At 42.2% G+C, this 22172-nt stretch overlaps 1 pseudogene across 1 annotated transcript; it reads right to left on the reverse strand.

Moving 5' to 3' along the window:
- Positions 1-1934: 1934 nt before the first annotated feature.
- On the reverse strand, positions 1935-21885 carry LOC310772955 (ETS translocation variant 5-like; annotated as a pseudogene). The gene is made up of 12 exons: positions 21838-21885; positions 19023-19110; positions 18434-18481; positions 17462-17512; positions 13898-14000; positions 12533-12778; positions 11571-11827; positions 9503-9571; positions 8888-8956; positions 6449-6600; positions 6200-6307; positions 1935-2168 (listed from the first exon to the last, which is right to left on the reverse strand). The product of its transcript is annotated as an ETS translocation variant 5-like (transcript).
- Positions 21886-22172: the final 287 nt, after the last annotated feature.

Below are 22172 nucleotides of genomic sequence, written 5' to 3' on the forward strand. Positions count from 1 at the left end.
CTGACATGTATGCACTTTCTACTGTATATGCTGTAGCTGAGAACTGTTCCTGTATGTTCCTGTCGCTGGCTGCTATGTTTTTTGTTGTCTCTGAGAGTGAACCAAGACAAATTCCTATCAACTTGTTGACATGGCAATAAATCTTTTGAATCTTGAATCTTGAATGTAGTAGAGCAGTTCCACCAGCTTGTGAAACCAATGCCATTGACGTAATGTCTGCTCAAGTTGGGACATGTTCAACTCTGAGTCCAGGGCAGAGTTTTGGACATCGGACATGGTGTCCATGTCCGATGTCCAAAATGTCAGGCGTGTCGTTTGGAGGAGATGCATACCTGCCACGCCCAAATCAAAGCTGATCTTAAGCGGTTGAAGTCAGCCCGTGATAGACAGATTGTTCATCCAATCACCTGCCAGGTTTTTGAAAGCGATTGCCCCTTTTCCAAATCCTTTCCAAGGACGAGTTACGCATTCTTAGATGGTTCTGCCATTCGAAGACTGGCTTGGACACTATTTAGCTCACAACAACGCCTAGGAGGCTCAGAATCGCACCGGAGAACACTGGGTGAGTCGTCAGATCATAATTAATGTGAGGAGAGGGCTCCAGGTTCAAATAAACCGAAATTCTCCTTTAAGCAAAGACTGCAAGGGTAATAAATGGAGGGCAGAGCTATAGGAAAGACTAATACGCATGCTTATTTCATCTGTGACAAATGGAGATAACAGGTGAGGTCAAAGACCATGCCTTGAGGTTAGAGGTTGGGGAAACGCCGTCATTCATGCTAGCAACGGCTGTAGCTTCTTGTTAGGATGAGCCCCTTCAGTAGCCTGGTTCAAACCATCTTGATAACGTGATCGCACAATCTGCTTCGCTCTGGGTATGAGTCTTGACTCCAATCCATCCACAGTGATTTCAGTGGGTAGGAGAACTTGCCTTGACAGACAACTCCTTCAGCCAATCGGCGTCACCAAATCCAGTCCTTCAGCCAATCAGTGTCACGTCCAGTCAAATCCAAATCCACTCGGAGGAACGGAGAAAACATAATTTTCCGCCGTGAAACTCCGTTGGGTTCACACTCTTGTTCTTGTTTAATTGTTGTTATTTTTAATTTTTTGGTCTATTTCTGCAATAACTGCACTTACGGCTGTGTAAACTCACTACAAAATGTTAACGTTACCGCTCTTTGCTTCGGGAGCCACCATTGCCGTTTTGCCACCGGCGCCCGTGATTGGCCGGTTACATTGTCAACTATGAGGCAGGTCCCTGATTGGCCCGTGTTCTTGTTGTCATTTCTGAAAATTGCTGGGGGCGGGCTGGAGGCCAGACGGATGAGTTGACGTGATGAGGATGGTTTAGGTTCAGTGCTTGTCCGAACATCAAACCCAATCCTTCTACCAGAGTGCGTTTGAAGTGGCAGTCCTCAAGGTCTTTCATATGTATTCATTTTGTTTCCATCTTTGGTGCCAAGCGCTCATTGCTGTGGTGTTTTTGCACTGCACGTTCCAGAGATTCCCGGTTGTTTTGCTGTAGCTCTTTGCCTGCTCAACCGTGGTGGCTATTGCGCTCTTGCTATCCCAGTTCTTCTTCTATTGGTTCCAAACCAGAAATGTAAAACGCACCACTTCCTGCGCACCAGGGGACTTTTCCCAGGCAAGAGCTAGCCAAAAATCGGGCGTTTATAACAGCAAATGTAAAAGCTTTCATGAACTGGCTATAGGTTGAATCATCGTTGCATTATGTCATTCAGTGATCGTGCGTGGCAAAGGGACATTATGTGAAAATGTCACAGATTATTACTTGAACTAACCGCTCCAACTCCACTTACAGATGTGGGTACTGGGTATACATTTTGGAGATCTCCAGCAGTGCTCAGCAATTTGGGCTCCTCCTGATAAATATGTGTCGTTCAAAAGTTCAATCCCCCAAGCTGTTGAGGTTAGTATGGGTAGCTGTCAGGGAAACCCATTGCCTGGATGCATTGCTCTCCTCCGTCGGAGAGGTAAGGCCCCGCCTCGTCGTAGCTTGGCCTGGGGAGACCCTCGTCTTCGGGGCTTGGTAGGACAGCATCTGGCTCGCCCTTCAGGCTTGGCCTCTGGTTGTCTGGGAAAGCCATGGAGAAAAGCGCCTCGGGGTCGCATACAAACTTGTAGACGTACCTTTCCCCAGCCACCTGCAACACAAGCCAATCAAGAGGGGAGAGGAACATGTTAACGCAGCGTCACTAGATTCTAGATAGACCTATTGATGTGATCCAAAAGAGGGTTTGAACAATATGTTTTTAAGGTTGATACAGATATTTTGAACTGAAGCTGTTAAAAGGTAAAAATACATATATACATATATATGTATATATATATATATATATATATATATATATACAGTATACCGTAAATTCCGGACTATAAGGCGCACCGGTCTATAAGCCGCAGCACCAAAATTGACTATTTTTTTCTTATATAAGCCGCACCGGTCTATAAGCCGCGGGTGTTTTGATGTTTAATTACCATATGAAAGGGTTCGTGCACAGAGAGGAATGTCGGGAAAGAGATGGCTGTTTGGGGAAGCTCCCATTTATTAACATTTCAACAAAACAAAACAAAAGTCAGGTCACTAATCCCCAGACAAAATCACACAACAATAGGCTATATGTGCAGCAAACGGCTGTAACCAGAGAAGTCAAGTCACTAATCCTCGTCTTCCTCTTCTTCCTGCGTACTGAAACCACCAAAGTCCTCATCTTCAGTGTCGGAAACGAACAGGTTCAGGGTGGCTTCGTCAACCACTCTCCTCTCTCCTTCATTGTCACTCAAAACCAACGAACTCCTCTTCGTCACTGTCGGCATCGAACAGCCTCTGAAGCCTCTGACGGCCCTCAGCGCCAGCTGTGGCGGCGTCATCCTCTTCATCCCGCAGCAGTCCAGCGTTTTGGAACCCGTTGGTGATTGTGGATGTTTTCACACTCCTATAATATTCCGTGATCTTCCTTTGTGTGAATTCGCCGAAGTTTGTGATTTTCTCCTGGTAGTCGGGAGGGAGTTGTTCAGTAGTTCTCGCCCGGACGGACAGTCCCTTTCGTCTCATGAATCGGAAGCACCAAGATGGCCCACCTCTGAAATGTTCAATTTTCATTTCGGTGGCGACTGTTTTGGCCTTCAGTCGGATCTGCACCGTGGAAACGCCTCGGCCGTCTGCTCTCTGGGTCAACACCCAATCTTCAAGGGAATCTTCAAGTTCGGGCCATCTGCTTTTATGACCTCTGAAGGACTTTTTGGTCTTCTTGCACTGAGACAGTTCCTCCTGCTGCACCGTCCAACGCCTCACCATTGACTCATCGATGCCCAGGTTACGCGCTGCTGCTCTGTTTCCCTCTTTTAATGCGAGATTGACTGCTTTCAACTTGAAAGCTGCGTCGTGTGAATTTCTGCGTACCTTCCCCATGGTAAGTGAGAGTGTTGCTTCTACTGCTCGTCTTGTTGTGAATATTCCTTGATCTTCCTTTGTGTGAATTCGCCGAAGTTTGTGATTTTCTCCTGGTAGTCGGGGGAGGGAGTTGTTGGCCGAGTGGCCATTTGCTTACCGTAATTACCATATGTAAGTGGTCACGCACAGAGGGGATTGTCGGGAAAGAGATGGCTGTTTGAGGAAGCTCCCATTTACCGTATTACCGTAACATTTAAACAAAACAACATAACACAACACCACCGTTGTTTATTTTTACAGTGCACACAGTGTCCGCGGTGTGGTGAAAAGAGGGCAAGAGAGGAAATTAAAACAGAAGTGGATTTATAGTTAGAAAGAGTGCTAAAAAAGAGAGATTTTATTTGTATTTTTTTTTTTTTCTGAAAAAATCCATAGATAAGCCGCACCGTTATATAAGCCGCAGGGGCCAAAAAACGGGAAAAAAGCCACGGCTTATAGTCCGGAATTTACGGTATATATATATATATACTGTATATACACACACACACACACACACACACACATGTATATACACATGTATATACAGTATATACATACATACATACATATATACAGTACATACATAGACACATACACATACATACTGTATATATATGTGCGTGTGTGTGTGTGTGTGTATGTATGTATATATACATACACACACACATATATGTACATACACATGTATGTACATATACATGTATGTACATTATATATATATATATATATATATATATATATATATATATATATATATATATATACTGTATATATATATATGTGCGCGTGTGTGTACTGTGTACTTGTGTGGAATCGGATCAAAATGTTAGAACCAGGATAGTATTGAACAATTGTACAATAAATCAATCAGCATCATATCAGAAGTAGACCACACTGACTGCCACGTATCGGCCTAATCCTCATCACAAACAGCAAAAAAACACCAATATAACAGCAAACTAGTCCCTAAAGCTAAATTGCTGCACCATAAATGTGCCCATACAGATAAGAATACTACATGTGCCCATACAGATTATAATACTACATGTGCCCATACAGATAAGAATACTACATGTGCCCATACAGATTAGAATACTACATGTGCCCATACAGATAAGAATACTACATGTGCCCATACAGTTAAGAATACTACATGTGGCCATACAGATAAGAATACTACATGTGCCCATACAGATAAGAATACTACATGTGCCCATACAGATAAGAATACTACATGTGCCCATACCGATAAGAATACTACATGTGCCCATACAGATAAGATTACTACATGTGCCCATACAGATAAGAATACTACATGTGCCCATACAGATAAGATTACTACATGTGCCCATACAGATAAGAATACTACATGTGCCCATACAGATAAGAATACTACATGTGCCCATACAGATAAGAATACTACATGTGGCCATACAGATAAGAATACTACATGTGCCCATACAGATAAGAATACTACATGTGCCCATACAGATAAGAATACTACATGTGCCCATACCGATAAGAATACTACATGTGCCCATACAGATAAGAATACTACATGTGCCCATACAGATAAGAATACTACATGTGGCCATACAGATAAGAATACTACATGTGCCCATACCGATAAGAATACTACATGTGCCCATACAGTTAAGAATACTACATGTGCCCATACCGATAAGAATACTACATGTGCCCATACAGTTAAGAATACTACATGTGCCCATACAGATAAGAATACTACATGTGCCCATACAGATAAGAATACTACATGTGCCCATACAGATAAGAATACTACATGTGCCCATACAGATAAGAATACTACATGTGCCCATACAGATAAGAATACTACATGTGGCCATACAGATAAGAATACTACATGTGCCCATACCGATAAGAATACTACATGTGCCCATACAGATAAGAACACTACATGTACCCATACAGATAAGAATACTACATGTGCCCATACAGATAAGAATACTACATGTGCCCATACAGATAAGAATACTACATGTGCCCATACAGATAAGAATACTACATGTGCCCATACAGATAAGATTACTACATGTGCCCATACAGATAAGAATACTACATGTACCCATACAGATAAGAACACTACATGTGCCCATACAGATAAGAATACTACATGTGCCCATACAGATAAGAATACTACATGTGCCCATACAGATAAGAACACTACATGTGCCCATACAGATAAGAATACTACATGTACCCATACAGATAAGAATACTACATGTGCCCATACCGATAAGAATACTACATGTGCCCATACAGATAAGAATACTACATGTGCCCATACAGATAAGAATACCACATGTGCCCATACAGATAAGAATACTACATGTGCCCATACAGATTAGAATACTACATGTGCCCATACAGATAAGAATACCACATGTGCCCATACCGATAAGAATACTACATGTGCCCATACAGATAAGAATACTACATGTGCCCATACAGATAAGAACACTACATGTGCCCATACAGATAAGAATACTACATGTGCCCATACAGATAAGAATACTACATGTGCCCATACAGATAAGAACACTACATGTGCCCATACAGATAAGAATACCACATGTGCCCATACAGATAAGAATACTACATGTGCCCATACAGATAAGAATACCACATGTGCCCATACAGATAAGAATAATAAACGTGTCCATAGATAAGATTAAGTGGAATGAGAATTGGAACGTGACCTGCCTTTACCTTCTGCATGATGCCCTTCTCGTAGTAGTATCGCAGCGAGCGGCTCAGCTTGTCGTAGTTCATGGCAGGTCGGTTCTTCTGCATCCCCCAGCGCCGAGCCACCTGCAAACAACCAGAGAGATATGACTAAATGGCTAAATATTGGACCTGAACTTTTTATTTAGGTCTGGATATAATGGCAGGAAGATATATAGGCCCAACGCTAGTTCTAAACACCCCTATGGGCTTGGGATGATGACCGACCTCCTCGGGCTCGATGAGCTTAAACTCCATGTTGCGTCCGGTCCAGGCGATGATGTGTCCGTTGGCGGGGTTGTCGAGCAGCGTGAGCAGGAACTGCCACAGCTGCAGGGAGCCGCGGCGCTGGTAAGGCGGACCCTCCTGCTTCACTTTGCCTAGTTAACAACAGTCATTGTCACTAACTCCCCTCAACAGTAAGGTTATATACAGTGTAGAGAGAAACTAGACCAGTCCAACGTATGGATTATCACGAGTTCAACATGTGCTTTCATCAAGCCCCAACCACCGGTTCTAAAAAATTAGGCCAACGCAGAAGTACCAAAAACTGCAGTTCCTCTAATGCCCACTTGACTCACCCGTTTATACAGTCTATATGGCTGCAAAAACATTTATGACCTCAGTAAACACACTCCCAATGAGTTTATGGTCTCAATTGCGAGGTTCAAGTCTTCTTCATTGAGAGTAAAATAGACAATAAAGCAAGATTGTTGTTATGTTTTGGGGCGTGATTGACAGGTCGCCTGGTCCAGTGATCGTGCAGCCCGCCGATCACGCTAGCTGCGCCTCACGCTAGCTGTCTGGCTAAAGAAAAAACACGACAACAAGATGGCGACGGTCAAAATGCCAAACTCGATGCTTCAAAACCACAAACTGGAATTTGGAAGCCCGATTTTTTTTTTTTTGTGTCAAATCCATGGCTGGCCAAAACAAACAGGGCCGTGGGCCAAACTTGCCCCGCGGGGCCCCAAATTGGTCAGCCATGGGCTATGTCCATATTTTTATACACGATATGTATTCATGTGCTTTCCGTGAGGGTTTATGACTGTCAGGCAAGATCCTATTGTTCCTGAGACCCATTTATACAACATCCGTGCAAACACCATCAGGAGATACTAGGAAGGGGGAGGCACAAGCACCATCCAGGAGGGGGAGGCTTACAGGTGGCTGTCCTTGAAGATAAGCCTGGTTAGTCTGACCCTTCTCAGAGAACCGCACCATTCCCTTTGCTAGGATGTACTTCTCTCCATGCAGCATGGAGAGAAGGTCTTTAACTCATTGAGTGCCAGCCACTTTTGGAGAACGGACGCTCCCAGTGCCAGAGTTTTCAGAGCGTTTTCAGTGATTTCTCGAGGCCCACAGAATATTGTGTGATATTACTATGTAAACACCGAACACGCACAAAGAACGAACTGGCTCTATTGTATCATCAGCAAAAAAAAGTTTATTGATCCCATTTTCCGTTCTTTAGTTATGAGCCGGAGAAGATAGGCTGTTTTGAGCAAAAAGACACTTTTCAAATTAGAAGCTGAGTTATTCCGCCTTTTGTGAAATGCAGCATTTCAAGCACATTCACTGAGTCTGAAGATAATATTTTCTGATGTAGTGACATGGTGTAGTTGTGCGATGCCCTGCGTGCCCCACCCCCCTCTCCCCCCCTCCCCTCCTCAGCTGCAAACTCCTCCCCACACTACACAGCCTCACGCACCCACTCTATTTTCGGAGTGCTCCGTTTGTGTGTGCCTCCCAGCGCGATAGGGAAGAGCCAAACCGGACTGCTGAATGGTTTGGCGTCGGGTGCTGCTTTTCTGGTGGCTAATCGTGTGGAGAAACTATACAGACAGACAGACAGAGACAGAGGAGCTCAGTTGTGTGCGCGGATTGACTCCTGTTCGCAGCCAACGTCAGCTCCAGACAGAGCAATCTATATGGCTCTGGCTGCAGCATGCATCGGTTTCTCTTTGATCACGGCTTTTTCCTCCTGTTTCTCAGGACCTGTCTCTAATCTGGAGAGCACTGTCGCCACCTAATGGGTTTGTAAAATAGGTTATAGACCTCCAATAGCTACACTATTTGTACAGGAGATGCAGAAGGCTTTGATCGACATCCCACCGTCAAAAAACGCATTGGACGTCGAAAGACGTCCTTGGCACTCTACGTCACTATTTAATTGGACGTCGAAAGACGTCCATGGCACTCAATGAGTTAATGCACACACAGTCCGTCGTTTGTTTTCGTATGCGTTTTTTTTATATCCCTCATCTGAAAACACAGACGGGTCCCAGCACACAAAAAGCTATTTGCGAAAAGCGCATAAAATCGAACCTGTTCCAAAAACAATTTCGGACGAAAAATACGGACTTGTGGTGTGCAAAAGCCTTTAATCAACGGACGGGCAAATTATTTTTATTACAACATTATCCATCATACATTTGTTGAATATCTGCATGTTATCAACAACCTCAATCAAATAATATTGATATCAGCCTTCAAAAACCAACATAGTTTTTAAGCTCAAACTCTACTTTCAATTCCACAAATGGCTGAGGGGTCTCTGGGCTTCATAGACATGGATTAAACTATGTCATCACTAAAATGTGTAAACGTCCAATAGTATTTTGTTTTAATTTCAGATTAAGCTCGTTTCCGAGCACTAAACTTTACCTTCAAGTCTTTCTGGCACGACGCAGGTGTCGTCGTAGTACAAGTGTGGCTCTCCGTCATGAACAAATCCTGCAGAGCAAATGAAAAATTGGGGTAGAAATGTTAACGAGTTGGCTTTACTTAAAGGAACACTCTGCCCATTTTCAACCAGCTTTGTATCATTAGAACATCAGTAGTATATCAGAAAACTGTAAACGGTTTTGAAGTCTGTCATTTAATTTGACAGTTATTGAGTGTTTAAGGTCCACACTAACTCAAATTAATAACTCATTAACTCAAATCAACTCTCAATAACTGTCAAACTAGATGAATGACTTCAGTTTGACAGTTATTGAGAGTTGATTTGAGTTAATGAGTTATTCATTTGAGTTAGTGTGGACCAGTGATGTCACTGGTCCACACTTTAACACTCAATAACTGTCAAATTAAATGACAGACTTCAAAACAGTTTACAGTTTTCTGATATACTACTGATGTTCTAATGATACAAAGCTGGTTGAAAATGGGCGGAGTGTTCCTTTAAACTGCTGGCTCACACAACAGCACGGCACAATGAAGAGCCCTTAAACTGCTGGCTCACACAACAACACGGCACAATGAAGAGGCAATAGGAACACTCACCATCATTGTTATTCTGGTAGAAGACTGGCGACTTCCCAATTGATGATTGGCAGGTTTGAACGTCTGTAAGATGAAAGAGCAAGAGGTGTCAATGGGTTCTATACAGCATTTCACTTAAATGCATAAAATAAGGTCTGTGATTAAGAAACGTTTGTGGGAGCGATAATTTGTGTTCAGCAGGATAATCTTCACAAACGTGAATCACTTTTATGACTTTTGAAACGTAAATGTATTTTTTTAACGTGATTTTTAGAAAACGCTTCAATCCCCATTCTAAAACCCCATTGGCTTTTCCCCGTAGGATCCAGGAAGTCTGCGACTTCCACCTTCTGACTACAAAAATCCGTCATCCCTGCGGTACTCTATAGTAAGATTTAGTTAGGTAATTTTGCTTCCATGAAAAACACATCCACACTGGCTAGAAGCGGTGCTAGCATCCCACTCGAGACTTCCTAAAAAGCAGATTAGGAGGGGGCGTGTCCTGCTGGCTGATTGGTGTACCATGTGACCGCGACGACCATGCGACCGTGACGTCCTCGCTTCAAATGGACCTTCGTGGCATGTCATCCCTCTCTACCCCAATCTTTCCACTCTCTCAACTCTCTAATAAAAGGCAAAAATGCTAGAAGAATAATCGTACAGCGTTTTCAGACCCGATAGTCCGGTTCCTTGGTGCCGTACGTACAGATGTGAGATTGATACATTGTTTTGTCTTTCGTCTGGTTCGGGTCGCTTTCACACCAGCCAAAAAGCAAACTGTCGAAGATAGGCTGGCCAACGTTGTACGTCAGGTACGTCCACTGTTTCATGAAGGTTATTTTCATGACTTTTTGCTGGGCTGTGCTTTCTACTGACTGTATTGTTTTTTTTGGCTGTAAGTTGTATATTGACTCAAAATATCCCGAGCCTAGAATATTCTTCTCATATCCCTGCAGGGAGTCGGAGTGCGTTGGCACGGCTCAGTAGTGAGTGTGTGGAATAGATGCGACCTGAGGTTTCATCTCCACATGAATGACAGGCTGCACATGTGCTTTTGTGTGCGTGCGTGTGTGTGTGTGTGTGTGTGTGTGTGTGTGTGTGTGTGTGTGTGTGTGTGTGTGTGTGTGTGTGAGTGAGCGAGTGTGTGTGTGTGAGAGAGAGAGAGAATGATCGTCCTCAGACATTACGCAAAGCACAGCTGGCTAAAGGAGCTGGTCTAATTTAAAATGTGTGAGGCTTCCTGCAGTTGGGTTGAATGGAGGTCGGATCACGTTCTGACCACAAACGAACCGTACAGCAATATTGTGGCTCTGAAATAACATTTTTATCGATGCGGGGAGACTGAAATGGCGGTGTAACTGTGTCCGGTATTTCCAGTCTGAGCGCAGACAAAGAGTATAGTGAAGACAAGAGAGAGACGCTCTTCTGCTTCTTTTACAACAGCGCCTTGCAGTCAATGTTGTGTTTGCATTGGAACAAACTACCAGCTGGACTCTGCTGGTGTTGTTTTTTAAATCAAGCAGCAGCCATTTTGCCAGAAATCTGGGGGTTTAGGCCATGTTCAGACTAGGAGGCCAAATCTGATTTGTGAACTTTACTATTAATGACTTTATCCAGATTGGTTTTATGAGTCTGGACGCTCCAAGTCTGATTTGTGTCACTTGTCCCAAACCACATGTGGAGGTAGTTTCCAATCTGCTTCAAATGTGCTTTTGACTGATGTGACTTGAGTGCGGACGCGCAGATCCACCAAATCTGATTTGAACGTCACTCACAACTCGTCATCAAAAGCTTCTGCGCAGGAAAACCACGTACCAGGAAAACCAACGTACATATTTACTGATACCCACGTCGTTACCATAGAAACCCATGCAGATAGGCTGTGTAGGTCTGGACACACAGATCCGACTTGAGAATCAGATTTGTGGCAGTGCGGACACACTCCCAAATCAGATTTGGGAAACCAATCAAGATAATGATGATTAATGACTTTATCAGAAAATCAGATTTGCCTGTAATGTGAACATGACCTTAGTCCCCTGCTTTATCTGTAAGTGCCATTGGAGTAGTAGCATGTAAACACCTGAGTCAAAGCCAAAGTCTCGTGGCTCTTGTTTGATGGGGAGAGGGTGGAATGAGGAGGTCCGGGGCCGGGACGGGACCCCCTGCTCTGGGTAGCGTGGGTCCAGCAGCTCCTGCTTGAAGCCCTGGGCGGGCCGGGGCACCAGGGGCTCCGAGAGGTGGCGCTGGTACAGGGGCCGGCCGGCGCACGCTGAACGCCTGTACGCCGTCTCTGGAGCCAGGAACGACAAGCAGGGCTCCGACAGCTGCCGCTGAAACCTGAGACGGGGAGGAACGGTAGCAAAGAGGTTCACACTAACGCTCTTAGAAGAAGTGGTTCTATATGGAACCTTTACGGGTGCTATAGCTTGGTACGTATTCGGAACCCTCAAATGGTTCTATGTAGAACCATTTCAGATGGTTCATTTGAAAAAACCCTTGATGTTCTATATATAACCATTTTGGGGTTCCATATAGCACCCCTTTTTAAACATTATAGAACCATTTCGGGGTTCTATATAGAACCACTTTTTAAAAATATAACCCTTTGGGGTCCACCTATCAGTCGACACCTTAAGAAGAAGAAGGGTTCTTTGAAGGGTTCTTTGTTGTCTTACAGAAATTGTGTAGAACTTTTATAGACATGGGATTATTTGGTAAATTATATAGAACCTTAAGTTTTATATAGAACCCTAATGAACCTTATTTTCTAAGAGTGTAGGGTTCGACTGAAAACATGTCATTGTCAACCGTGAACCAAAAATCCAGTCCAAAAGTTGTGTCCATGACATTTTAAGAGATGCGATCACAAAATGACTTCAGGAAGTTGGAGAAATCGGTATTTGAAGTCGTATTTACCATCTGAAGGCAGGCGGTACTTTTGAGTAGTAGCTCGAATCTACTTTCCCATGGTTCATGAATGCAGCATTACCTGGCCCTTGAGCCCCGCCCACCCCAGACGGTTTCCATTCCAACTCAACTCACCTTTGTTGTGTGCTGAAGGTGCCATTGGGGCATCTGCCCGGGGGGCGGGGCACCGCAAACTGCTGGCTTTGGCCGGCCTGTGGAAGAGTGTGGTGATGGGAGGGGCTGGGGGGGCAGTTATTGGTCAGCTGGGGGGCAGAGGGTGGCAACTGCCTCTGTAAAGGGTGCGCTCCGGCAGGGTGGGTGGAACCACATGGTAGTGTGGACGTGGAGGCTGGAGCCGCTGGTTTGATCCCGGCTGGCTTGCTGTCAGGCAGACACGGGTAGAGAAGAGTGAAGGAGATGAAGTTGTGCAGAAATAACACTCTATGCACACTACACCTCCGTGTTATATAAAAAGACACAATTTGCCAAACTACATAATGTTTTGTCTATTTTATTCAAATGTGTGTGTTGAGGGTTAATTATGTTACGCCATGACCTCAAAACGTCTAAAAGATCATCAATGTAATGTCAATGAAGATTTCCCCAATTAGACGTCTTGGGCTCATGGCATAACGTGATTAACCCTCGACACACACTGCAGGAATGAGTCCAGAAGTAGCATGTTGTATCTTCAGGGGAAAAGACAATGGGGTTTTAGAATGGGGATTTCGCTTAAATGCATAAAATAAGGACTGTGGTTAACAAAGGTTGATGGGAGTGGTAATTTGTGTTAATTCTTCTCCCAGAATGTTAGTATCATGGTGGAGAGGCCTCTGAAACAGCATTTTGACCATACGGGAGTCTGACCATAATGTTATATATCACAGGTGGGTGGAGTCTGATCATAATGTTATATATCACATGTGGGTGGAGTCTGATCATAATGTTATATATCACAGGTGGGTGGAGTCTGACCATAATGTTATATATCACATGTGGGTGGAGTCTGATCATAATGTTATATATCACAGGTGGGTGGAGTCTGATCATAATGTTATATATCACAGGTGGGTGGAGTCTGACCATAATGTTATATATCACATGTGGGTGGAGTCTGATCATAATGTTATATATCACAGGTGGGTGGAGTCTGACCATAATCTTATATATCACAGGTGGGCGGAGTCTGATCATAATGTTATATATCACAGGTGGGTGGAGTCTGATCATAATGTTATATATCACAGGTGGGTGGAGTCTGATCATAATGTTATATATCACAGGTGGGTGGAGTCTGATCATAATGTTATATATCACAGGTGGGTGGAGTCTGATCATAATGTTATATATCACAGGTGGGTGGAGTCTGATCATAATGTTATATATCACAGGTGGGCGGAGTCTGATCATAATGTAATACACCACAGGTGGGTGACATTGACTGGCTGATATTAACCACATATATTGGTCTAACATGAATACATGCTTACACTTACATACCTGTAAGTATAAAGGCACTTGTTTGGTGTTCTGCAGTGAGACAGGTCTTTGGACGGACTGGGTTCTCGCTTCACTTTGCTGACACACTGCCCATGAAGCACCACTGCAAACACACACACACACACACGGGCACACACACGGGTACACACACACACACACACACACACAGTGAACAATTTGTTTTCAGCAAAATGAATGGAAACCAAAGCAGTACACACCAATGAACACACATCAGAGACCAGCTCTTAAAGAGGTGGCCCTGAGAAATTAAGAAATAAATACTGTCACAGGGACGGGTGGGGGTGTGTGTGTGTGTGTGTGTGTGGGGGGGGTGGGGGGGGGTAAAAATCCTGGAAAGATTCAGTTACCAGCCTCTTAGTTTCCTGGTGAGTGACACCAAGAACTAGGGATGCACTGATGTGAAGGTTTTGGCCGATACGATACCGATATTAGCAGTGCTGTTATGGCCAATAAGCGATATTTACAGATGTCAATATGATTTGTATAAAAACGAGTTTCTATGATACTAACAGTTTGTACATACTGAAAAACACATGTAAACACTGTGAATGTGAACAACTAATTATTTGTTTCCAAAATATTTGGAAAAGCCCATAAATCATACAGTAGATTTAGCGCATTGTTTCCTCTCAATATGAACATTTAGGCCAATACGATAACTGATATCAACATTGCCATTATTTTGCTCATCAGACCGATATGATATATATATATGATATATTAAAAAATGACTGACATCGGGCGACAGCGACATGATTGCTGATATATATACAGTATCAACACAGCAATTGCTTACTTTCTCTTATCTTGTCCATTGTTATTTTCGGCTATATTCTCCTTTGTCACTACAGGTTAGCTTGCTCATGCCAATTATCAAGCTTGCAAGTTGTTATATAACTTTGTGTTGCATAGCAACAACAAACATGTAACGCTCTTTGTGCCCTTTGACCTCTGGCTCTCTCTGTGCCTAGCAGCACTCACAGCTCAGACTCCTACACCAGCATGTCTCAGCTGGAAAAGCATCGTTTTCTCTAGCAAGATTCTCATCTGCATAATGCAATGATTGATGACACACTACTGGTAATGCTTCAATACAGAACGCTGTTCAGGGTTCCCACTAGGGGTGTCACGATACACTCAGTTCACGATACGATACGTATCACGATACTGGGTTCACGATAACGATACGATACGATTTTAACAATATTTTTTTAAACTTGAATAACAATATATGACTGGAAAAGTAGTATTTTATTTGAAATGCACAGATACAAAACATGCTGTTGTGGGAAATTGTTATTACAATAACAACTAGAAAAAACATGAGATTGGAGATAAGGCTTATCTTGAAATAGAATGAGTTACACCGTCACTTAGATTTACTTTGAACTAAAATGTTTATCAGTAGTATAAATTCTCATTATGCATCTTCAGTTTTTCTTCAAACTCAAACAACAAGACTTTTCTTAGTCTATTTTTTATGCATCTCCAGTTTTTCCTGTCAAGTAAACAGTTTTGCCAGAAACTCAATTGAATGGTTTCTCTCCTGTATAACTTCTCATGTGTCTCTTCAGAGACTTGTTCAACTGAACTACTTTCCACACATTGAACTTCAACAAACAAAGACGTTTCTTAGTCTATTTTTGAAAGAAAAAAAAAAAAAAAAATTGAATTTTTTTTTTTTGCGATATGAGATTTCATCTCAACGATACATATCGTGACGTTTTACTATCGCGAAATTTCGTGGGACGATATATTGTGACACCCCTAGTTCCCACACATTTTCATGATTCAAAATTCAAAACTTTTCCATGACTTTTCAAGGATCCCTAACAGAATGTGCATGTAATGTGAGACAGTGACTCTGAATCAATACCAGAAAGTATTACTACACTGGACAAAGAAGACACACCTCTTTATATTGGATCTTAGTGCTTTAGTTTAGGGTCACTGCATCACAACCTGAATTTTCCATAAAATTATTAATATAGCATCCACGAAGCAGTAAAATGTCATTACACACAACAAAATAACATTTTTCTCAATGTTTTCCAATGTCAATGATTTATATATTTTTTAACCTTTATTTATACAGGGGGAGTCTCACTGAGAGCAATGCTCTCTTTTTCAGGAGCGCCCTGTTCACATTCTCACACACACACACACACACACACACACACACACACACACACACACACACACACACACACACACACACACACACACACACACACACACACACACACACACACACACACACACACACACACACACACACACACACACACACACACACACACACACACACACACACACACACACACACACACACACACACACACACACACACACACCTGGAAGCTGCCCAGTACAACCACAGTCTGATCTGCTGGCCACTGATCAGCTCCACTGGAGCAGTTGGGGTTAAGGGCCTTTGCTCAAGGGCACCTCAGTGGTGGTAATGAGGGAGGGGCATTCAGTCCCGGGGATTGAACCGACGACCACAAGCTCGTTTCTCTAACCATTGGGCGACCACTTACTAATTTCACTACTTTTCCAGGCCTGGAAAACAAGATGATTGAAATGCAATGACTTCTCCAGGTTTTCCATGCCCGTGGAAACTCTGTATGCAGTTGTTGTTGTTGTTGTTGAGGCAGCTATCAAGCAGCAATAAACAGAGACTTTCTGAATAGAACACCGAGCTTACCAACATCATGTCTCACCTCCTCTCTCTTATCTGAGGTTGTTATGGTGCAGTTAGTTTGGTAGGAAGTCATTTTATAATGCACACCGCCTCATTTCCTGCTAGGCCAGATCAATTGCTATCATTTAGTATCAACTGCTATCATTTAGTATCAACTGCTATCATTTAGTTGCCGCTGTTCCACCACTAGCTTGCTTGATGTTTAGCCTTTACATGACCAGCTGGAGTTACAGGGACCGGAATCCGATGTGACACGGGTAAAGGCAAAAAAAAAAAACGCTTGTTGTTTGTATCAATAATCAGTCGCTCGTTGATAATAAACATAGGAGGATTTGTTCCCCCCTTCCAACCTGTTCCTCTCCAGCTGCCTGATGACCGTCCATGCTTATTTCCCAGAGAGTACAAGAGACAATGCTATCAGCTCACCCTCCTCACATAACAATAATGATCAGCAATCAATCAATAAACAATCAATCAATCAATCAATCAATCAACTTTCACTCACACATGTCCTCTTCTCGCCAAAATCTAAGCTGGCGCAATTGAACTTTACCCAAAATACTGCTCAAAAAACAAGTGACTGACTAGTTAGTTTTCAAGCAGAGCCAAATACAAAAATGTGAACTATTCCCCAATGGTTCAAACCAAAGGAAACTAAAAACGCACCCTGATCGCACCCTTGGCGGTTCCATCGGCAAACACATGTGCTCGTTATGGTGACACAGAGCCGGCTTGTGTTCAGAAACAATGTGGTGTGTGTTGATTCTGATTCACTGGTGCAGGACTCTTACAAGTTAGCACCTCCATGAACATGACAGGAGAAGCTGGACTCTACTCACAGTTATCAGACTGGAAGTCTGGGACAAACTGCTCGTCATCAGGAACCTGGGCTGGAAGAGGGGAAACAGACAATTAAATTCAAGTTCTAAGTTCTAACTTAACTTCATCAAAACATGCATCCTTACTTAAAGGAATACTCCTCTTTGGATCTAATATACCCCCCCCCCCATCTTATTTTTTTTATTTGCTAATTATGCACAGAAAGAAGACCAAGAAGACACCAAACAATAAAATAGACCCAGTAATTACATCGACATTATATCAATATTGTGATATGAGACTAGATATGGTCTTTGATTTTGGATAAGTGTTGTCTTTTCCTGGTTTTAAAGGCTGCGTTACAGTAAAGTGATGTCATTTCCTGAACTTACCAGACTGTTCTAACTGTTCTATTATTCACCTTTACCCATTTAGTCATTATATCCACATGACTGGTGATTATTTATCAAACATCTCATTGTGTCAATATTTTGTGAAGGCACCAATACTCATCCAAACAATATTGTTGCAATATCGATATTGAGGTATTTGGTATTAAATAAATAAATAAATAAATAAATAAATATATTTAATTATTATATATATATATATATATATATATATATATATATATATATATATATATATATATATATATACTGTATATACTGTATATAGTGATATTTGATTTTATCCATATTGCTCAGTCCTAGGTCACAGTCTTGTTTTAATAAAAGTGCTTGTGACATCTCACATGTGGCTTGACTTGCAACTGAACATTTCACCCACTTTGTAGAAAATCCAGACATAATATTGTGTTTCACCATTCAGCCTAAAAATACAGATATGATTTTTGGTCCATATCACCCAGCCCTGCTACTAATGCTAATGCTGATAATGCATACAGCACATCATCAATAGCTCTTTTGCAACAGCGTTAAAGTGTTTATTTTGCTCTAAGATGAGTTCAGTTTCTCCAGTGAAGTACTCACCTTCTGCAATCCATATTTCCTGGAGCTGGCTGAGATCTTGAAACAGCTCTGCAAAATGGAAAAAAGACTACTACTTATTCTTTGTATTACTCCATGTAACCCAGTGGTTCTCAAACTTCCATAAAAGAAAAATAGATATTTTGAGTGCTAGAAACTAGCAAAGATCATGCTTGCCCTTGCCCTTGCCCTTGCCTTTGCACTGGGCGTAAGATATGGCCCTAAAACTCTATCGAAAGAAGAAAATCAGATGAATAACACATTAATGCATGCGTGTGCAGAATCTGATGAACACATCTTATTAGAATCAATGCAGGTTAAGGCCTTCCCATTGGCAGCCAGTGTGGTTTAGAAAAACCCTGTAAATATGTAATCACATTTAATCATTATCATTAATCAGCAGTCATATCGTTAATATCTGATTTTTAATCTCAGTATCAGCAAACCAATGACACCAGTCTTCCTGTAGGCTGCTGTAGTAAACGAGTCCAATGGTTATGCATAAACTGCTGAACATGCCACTGGGCTTTTCTCTTATACTGTATTGCATTTTGAAGGGCCAACATCCCATAATAAGCCTGCCCTACTGTACCTTCTGTGTCCTGAGCGAGCTCTGTGTCCACAAACTTCCTCTTTCTGTCGGTGAGAGGTTTGTTCTGCGCCTCCTCGAGGTGGGATTTCTACAAACATTCACAAGTTGAAAAACAGAATTATTACGTGAACAGATTTTGTCAATGAACATACAGTTAAGGTCAAAACTACACAATGAAACGGAGGACTCAAACTTCCAAACTTAAAATATTATTACTGGGCGGCACAAATGAAGCCCTTGATAGCGTGGATTCAGAACAGTACACATACGCGCTGGCTCAATATCGAAGAAAGTATGTGCCCAGAGCCCCTACGACTCCTACCGTTTCTAGATTTCCCTATTAAAGACATGGCAGTCTGGACTAAGACTACACTTAAAATCTGGAAGAAAATACGGTCATGTTTTGGGCTTCCGAAGTTAATCTCATCACTAACAAGCATTGGATTTATGAAGACCTTTATACCGAACAACTTGGATATGGGCTTTAAAAAATGGACAGATCGTGGTCTGACTTATCTGTATCAGTTGTTCAAGGATGACGAGTTCAAGACATTTGAGCAGTTGAGAAGTGACTATAATCTTCCCAGGACAGATTTTTATAGATATTTGCAGATAAGAACCTTCCTGATGTCACACAGAGAATGGGTGAAAATCCTGGAACCTACCCCCATAGAGCAGTACTTTATAGAGATTCAAAGGGGGAAGGAAGATAAGAAAGTTATAGGTGAATTATATTACATATTTTTTTATCTATGAACCAACATAATTCCCTACAGATAAAGTGGAGATGGGAGGCAGAAATAGATGAGGAAATGTCACTGGATACATGGGAGGAGGTGTGCACTGAGGCACACCTAGCTACAAATTCAAACACATGGAGGGAATTTAAATGGAAAACAATCACTAGATTCTTTAGAACACCAGAAATTGTAGCCAAAATGGGTCCTTCACTTTCCAGCTCATGCTGGCGAAATTGTGGAGCCGATATGGCCAATCACACACATGTATTCGCCTTAAAAGAGGTCTTCCAACAAGATATACCGCGAGACCCCACAGTGGCACTGTTAGGGGTAATACCTGAAGGCCTAGGCGGGACGGCCAAAAAATATCTTTTAAATATACTATTAACTACAGCCTTAAAGTGTATTACTATAAGATGGCTGAAACCAGATCCCCCCACATATAATATATGGATCCAAAAAGTATGGGATATTTACCAGATGGAGCAAATCACGTACACACTAAGGCTTCAGAAACCAATTTTTGTTAAAAGATGGGGGCCTGTTATGACTCTATTAATGCAATGACTACCCAATGCTGTACACCCCCTAGTCTAATTTCCATTCTCGTACACATTTCTGATAGATATCACATACATACATACATACAATCATTAGTTCCCCCAAAGTAAATTTCTCTCTTCTCTCTCTCTTGCTCTCCTCCTTATCTATGAAGCGCAAATTATAAGTATAATAGTAATATAGTATAATAGTATAATATATTAAGCAAATTATGCATATGTCCAGCTGGACATATGTATAATTTCCAATTTCCATTATCTCACACATTTTTGATAGATATCACATACATACATACACACTAGTTCCCCCGATGTAAATTTCTCTCTTCTCTCTCTCTTGCTCTTCCTATCTATGAAGCGCTGCTGGACATATGTATATGTTGGAGTGGAGGTTTATTTTTTTTATTTTTTTTTATTTGTTTGTTTTCAGGTTTGGTGTTCATGATTATTGTCATTACAAAGCTATGAGTGTATATACAATGATAATGTGTACAATAAGCACACTGCTGGAAAAGGAAAAGGAAAAAGTAAACAACTGTAATCGAAGGAATACAATGATGTACAGTGTTGATGTAAACCAAATAAAAATTAAGTTAAAAAAAATAAAACTACACAATGGAGTGTGCGAAATCAAGTTGGATTTATTTCAAGGATGCATGGCTGGACGATAGGGTTGAAATCAACGTGATAATAATAATGATTTTTCTTGATATCAATATCGCCTATATCACCATATGGTTGATGTATACAAAATCACGTGAAATAATCAAATGAATGCTCATCTCATTGAACTGAATGGTAATGTTAGGTGTGATGTCAAACAAATCATATATTCATATTTGCTTGCCATAATCAATTTAGACAGCAGAAATGTGTGTATGTGTGATTCCACTGAAAGACGATAAACGATAATGTTGAATTTTTGTCCAGTCCCAGTCTCAACTCTGATGAGAGATTCCCGTTTCCTTGCCTCTTCCCATTCGCTTGCTGCTCCTGATCACAGTAACGTTGCGAGGAAGCTGGATTCACGCCAGATCATGGTCACATGACAAATCCATCTCACCACGCTCCAATCTATTGGCTTGAATCTGAAGCACCAGTGGGTTCACACCAATCAGCATCCTATGATGCGGCTACGGGCGGGATTTAGGTGTGACTGAGCCCGTGATCGATGTGATAGGCAGATGGTTCATCCAATCACCTGCCAAGTTTTTTTTTAATGTGCCCGCCCTTTGAAACGGTTTCCCAATCGACTCGTTCCCAGAGGGTTACGTGAAAACAAACCATCTTGCAGCGTCAGCTTAGATCACATCCTTGTTCAATCCATGAAATAATTTGACACCATGAGACAGAGGGGGGGGGAGAGAGACAGAGAGAGAGAGAGAGAGGGAGGGAGGGAGGGAGAGAGAGAGAGAGAGAGAGAGGGAGGGAGAGACAGAGCATGAGAGGGAGGGAGGGAGAGAGAGAGAGAGAGAGAGAGAGAGAGAGAGAGGGAGAGAGAGGTTTCAAACTCACACTCTGTGGCAGCAGGAAAGGGACTTGCTGGTCGTAGAACTCGTCCATGATGCAGGAGTCCTCACTCCCTCTGTAATAGAGCAGACGTGGGAGGGCGGGAGAGGGGTCGGCACCATGGTTAGACAATAGAGAGCCAAAGTAAACGTCACTTCCTGCTTTTCTCCCTGTACCAGTGTGTGAAATATATGAATGGTGGTGAACGGAGAGATACGCTACTTTTTTGATCCCGTTTGAATTGTGCCACGGGAGTAACACACGTCATGTTTGTCAATGTAAATGATAACTCTGCAAGTTGAGAATGTCGCAGTTTGTTACAGTTAGTAGACGGACAAGCC

The sequence above is a fragment of the Poromitra crassiceps genome (genome assembly GCF_964638095.1).
Source record: "Poromitra crassiceps genome assembly, chromosome: 3".
Classification (NCBI taxonomy): domain Eukaryota; kingdom Metazoa; phylum Chordata; class Actinopteri; order Beryciformes; family Melamphaidae; genus Poromitra; species Poromitra crassiceps.